This window comes from Priapulus caudatus, unplaced genomic scaffold (genome assembly GCF_000485595.1).
Source record: "Priapulus caudatus unplaced genomic scaffold, Priapulus_caudatus-5.0.1 Scaffold559, whole genome shotgun sequence".
NCBI lineage: Eukaryota > Metazoa > Priapulida > Priapulimorpha > Priapulimorphida > Priapulidae > Priapulus > Priapulus caudatus.
The window spans coordinates 23126-28511 of NW_014577620.1; the positions used below are offsets into that span (position 1 = coordinate 23126).

The 5386-nt window shown below is 40.5% G+C and overlaps 1 long non-coding RNA gene across 1 annotated transcript; it reads left to right on the forward strand.

Annotated features, from left to right (window-relative positions):
• Positions 1–2215: 2215 nt before the first annotated feature.
• LOC106811647 lies at positions 2216–2906 on the forward strand. Its single transcript, XR_001394171.1, has 2 exons — positions 2216–2324; positions 2523–2906. It is a non-coding gene; the product is annotated as an uncharacterized LOC106811647 (long non-coding RNA).
• The last annotated feature ends 2480 nt before the right edge of the window (positions 2907–5386 follow it).

Below are 5386 nucleotides of genomic sequence, written 5' to 3' on the forward strand. Positions count from 1 at the left end.
CTTTCCTATGATACTCAGGGCATTCATGATAGTGTAGAATGTTCCCATCCTCAAGAGCACATGGGAAAAACGCTCTTTGTGCTTCCAGGCAATTTCAACGGCTTTTGCATAGAGTGCTTGATCCATGACTACCACAAGTGTGTCCAGACACAGTTCCTTTCGGATTAGATCTGACTGTTAAGAATTTCAAAAACTGTAGTCAACTCTGTAGCTGGTGCATTGACTGTGGGCAGGTATTCAACAACATCTTCTGAGATTGATTCTTGGCCCCTGGTTTTGATATTAAACCCAGTCCAATTTGGGATTGTCTGACTCTCTGATGTTGTTTGTCTTGCTAGAATCCATACCAGGTTCTTGTTACAGGCGACTTGAGCAGACTCTTGTGCTTCCTGGATGTGGTTCTCACTGGTTGGTAGAGGCTGTGGACCTACACGTGCACTAGCTACATAGACTTCCAGATCTTCGTGTTCAATGTTGACTAATCTTTGTTTCAGTTTATTAATGCTAGGAAGTTCTGTCGTAGGTGGATGAGGTCCATAGACACGTACGATGCCGATACACACATTTTTTCCTGGTAATAATTACTTACTAGCACAGAATAACTATAGTAATAACTATATTTAGGTGAATAAAGAATCTTTGACTAGTTGAAATAACTGTTCTAATTGCTATACGAGCTTGAAAACAACAATTTTGGTGGCCATCTTGCATTTTAACGGCCATCTTGGATTTATTTTTATCAAATGTGTGTTCAATGTTTTAGGTAAAGACAGAAATGAAATCTACGACTCACAATACCTGGTCATAGACACCAAAATCACTAAATGGTGAAGTGAATGAATAAGGACTGGCCCCAAAACATATCACAGGGGTTTTGATTTTTTTTTTAATTATGCAAATTAGGTAGATTTGGGCAATTTCACTATTGATGCATTACAGTGTCTGCCTACGGTCAACGATAACTCAAGAACCGTTTTGACCCACATGTTTCAAATTGCATGCAGTTGTTACTCCTATGGGAGAGGTATGAACGTCCTATTTTGGAGCATGCCAGTCGACTTACTTTCGAGCCACACCCACTTTTTGGCAAAAATGAAAATGCCATAAGTTAGTTCAGGTTCAACGGATTTTGCTCATTTTGGTATGTGAATGAATAAGGACTTGCCCCAAAACATATCACACGGTTTTTATTATGCAAATTAGGTAGATTATTTCAACTTTCTTTTGAGTCATTCTAAACTGCGTGTTTGCTGCAGTTTTTTTTGGGGGGGTAGCGAGATGCGAGATTCGAGAAGATAACTTGTGGTTGCGTACTACCCACTCGTACCTTTGACCAAAATAACAGAAAAATGTCAATCTAACTGCTTAACAACTCTACAATCATACCTACGTGTAATATTGTGTTTTAGATTTTTGGTTACAGTAATTTGACTGGAATATTTTGTTTTTCTTTGCGCGATAATCGAAAACCAAAATGGCGATCATTTAGGTGTAGCGCCATCTGTCGCCCAGATTTCAGACTTTCAGATTTGAAACATTTATTTTCGCATCAAATATTACCAAGAGTACATAATAGGAGAAGAGTATGACACCGTTTTAATAGCGTTTTGCATAGTTTTCAACTTGTAAATATTCTATCAATATGTGAATAAATATATTCAAACTTTCACTTATTTTCGTCTATGAGTTTCCCTTAATCATATGACACCACAAATTTACCTGAAAATCGTATGTGTTCTTAAAAAAGGTCTTTGAATACGACACGGTTAGGCGAAAGTTCGACCAAAGTTGATATGTGGCGGCAGCACCATGTTGTAATCAAGATACAAGATAGAGACAATAGAACACTAATCCCATACTAAACTTTCGCCTAACACATGCTGCCATTCGTGGAAACTGTTTGAAACTGTGTCGTATTCAAATAACTTTTTTGAAGAACACATACGATTTTCAGGTAAATTGGTGGTGTCATATGATTAAGGGAGACTCATAGACGAAAATAAGGTAATGTTTGAATATATTTATTCACATATTGATAGAATATTTGCAAGTTGAAAACTATGCAAAACGCTGTTAAAACGCTGTCATACTCTTCTCCTATTACGCATATATAATTATCAAGAGTATATAATGGGAGATATGGTATATAATGGTGAGCTATAGCGTCATTGACACTTTCATTTGTTACCATCGTTGCGTGTTTGTTGTTTAGTCCGGAGTCACTGCTGATAGGCATGAATAAGTTCTTGCAAAGCTTGGCCATCACATTTAGAAGGGACCCCAACAACTTTAGACCAAGAATCAACAAACTGAACTCTGTGAAGGTGAGTTGTCATACTTCTAATGTAGATGCTAATGTATGGCTACGCTGTTCGGAAACCTTCCTTAAAAAGGTCTACATGTGAATCTTAAATACAGCAGTGTCTGTTGAGATGTGAATAATTCTAATGAATAATGCATGTTATACTTATTTAAATGACCTTAACCAAATCTCGATTCATTATTGTGGTTAATTCGTTTAGGATGCGGATCAAAAGAGGACTGGTAACTATTTCTTCCTGGAAGATTAGTGACTGACTCAATAGGCACGATACAATGGTACCACCGAGAAAAAGTGACCAGGATTTGGAACCAGGACTTGGTTGGAGCAGCAGGCGATGAGATAGCGGTGCAAGTGTCACGCAGCTTTTTCTCACAATTGGCATCTGAAGAATTGCTCGGTCTAACCTCAGTGATTGGCGGTCATGGGATCCTGGTACTACTCCTGCTCGATAACGACATGGACTCTGAATGCCCTTGGTCTACATATCGGCAACAATTGCCTTCTCTCTATAGCAGCCGGAGAGAGTATCACACATTTATCTGCGTGAAATCGCTGCGGTTCCTGATAAGCGTTAGCTAGTCTTGCGAAAAAAATAAAATTGTTGTAGCCAAGCTCTCACTCACGCTCTCTCTCTCTCTCTCTCTCTCTCTCTCTCTCTCTCTTTTTCTTTTTCTCTTTCTCTTTCTCTTTCTCTTTCTCTCTCTCTCTCTCTCTCTCTCGCTCTCGCTCTCTCTCTGTACCTGTTGTGTGCGCCTGACTTGGTCCGTAACTGGATCTCACTATATGCAGTCGGTACATGTTAATGCCCCCAGCTACGCACCCTGCGTAGGCAAGAGTGCTGCATTACTTAGTTGCTAGTTGCTTATGCTGCGTGTGCGTAATCTGATGACTGTCCCTGTGCCATTGCGTGAGGAGTGATTCATCTCGTTTACACACAGTGGTCCGGGGCAAACGGGTTGTACATGATTGCGGTGTGGTGCCGGGTTTGACTTTTAGTTGTACATGTAGACCAGTGACAGGTGACAGGTGTGATCGGCTTCTTTTCAACCAGTGTTGCCACAGCCCTCCCAGCACAAGCACAAGTTCCTTCCACGCTGTATAGAGGAAATTACGCTGCCAAGTTTTGACACCACGTTAGGCGGCGATTTTTTGCGGGGATGGGTAATTTTAATGGTATTTGACATGACCTTTATCTTGCATCTCTTATTAGTATGGTGAATACTAGCACTAACGCTCGTAGGGTCTATGTCCCCCTGACCTCTGTTTGACCTGGCTCGTTTAGCTATTTCTGACTAACCCTAACCCTAACCCTAACCCTAACCCTATATATATATTATGTATTATATATATATATATATATTAGTCAGAAATAGCTAAACGAGCCAGGTCAAACAGAGGTCAGGTGGGCCTAATTTGCAGCGCTAACGGTGTAGCCCTGTAGCGAGAGCCAAGGGGTTACCGCGGTAGAGCTAGATGAACACGCCGCGAATCCTACCACTTCGTAAAACACGCACGTAACTGGGTGCTCTAGTGAATCGTGTCAAAGCTCGGTACAGCAATCCGTGGGCATGCGAGTGGATTTACCTGAGCAGAGCTGGTGTATGTAAGTGCTAAGGAAGGTTTCAGTGGGTCATGTAAACCTATTGCGTATGTGTTGTGTTTGATGTGAAGGAAATAAATATCTATGAGGTATATGGATTTTACTCGCTAGTCTAAATATAGTCTTCATTGAAAGCGTCATTACGTATACAAATGGGGTTTTTGAAAAGGGTGTCAGAGACGGGTAAAAAATCTTATACAATGTGTGCAAAAAACTGTTAAATTACAAAGACGAGCGAACATGTATACTTGCAAAGACAGTTAAAACGTGAGACTTTTAAACGTAAAAGTACATACACATATGACAAAGGCTTAATGAATATTTGGTTGATGGCTTTTGCTGCATATATATCTGCATTTGTTTTTGGAGGGAAGTACAACTCGTAACAAGTAAACAAGAAGGGGCGTTCTCTTGCGTGAAATGTGATCGTGAAGACTTTCAGGGGCCTGTAGAAATGCATGTGTGAGTATATAAGTAGGGCGATATATATTGTATCAATCAAAACGAAATAGGCAGTGACGTATGTTTCGTCCTCGTACTGACTTACAGCGGCAGCAAGAGTGCGCTATAAAATTTGATACTATCGCAGGTAAACTTGTGCTTTTATTCCATATACAGTACTCGGAAGCAGTGCGAAGATGGTGTATGTACAGTACTAAACTTTACTGAAAGAAGAAGAAGAAGAAGAATGTTAGACGTCAAACAATGAGAAAAAAGGGTCCGGGTAGGACTCTTTCATTGTGTATGCAATAGGGGGGGTGATATTCTTCAATTGTGTCTGCAATAGGGTTAGGGTTTTCCAATGTGCAGTTCGCACTAGGGGGCCTATTATTTTTAGTGAGAACGCACATGGGGTAATACCGGCATATATAGTGACCCCCCTCCCCGGGAAACGACGCTTCATATTTCCTACACCGCATTTTTAGCTCACCTTGACATCGTCAAGCTGAGCTATTGCCATGGGCCGGCGTCCGTCGTACGTCCGTCCGTCCGTCCGTCAACATTTCGCTTCGGTCAACGATAACTCAGGAACCGTTTGGCCCACATGTTTGAAGTTGGGTATAGTTGTTACTGCTATGCTCCCATATGAAACGTCCTATTTTGAAGCACGCCAGTCGACGTACTTTCGAGCCACGGCAATTTTTTGGCAAAAATGGGAATTGCCATTAGTCAGTTCAGGTTTAACGGATTTTGCTCATTTTTGGTATGTGAATGAATAAGGGCTAGGGGTTTTGATATTTAAAAAAAATGCAAATTATGCAAATTAGGTAGGGTTTGGCAATTATATAGCATATTATATAGACACAAACAGTCTGTGGTGTCACACTCGTCTGGTTCGTTTTACAAGATTTCATTGACAATATCTTTAATGCAAAATTGGTATTTCCTCTATGCCGATAAAACGTGTATATTAGAGTAAAGATTTACAAAACATGTCGGAACGCAGCATAACCTATTTATTT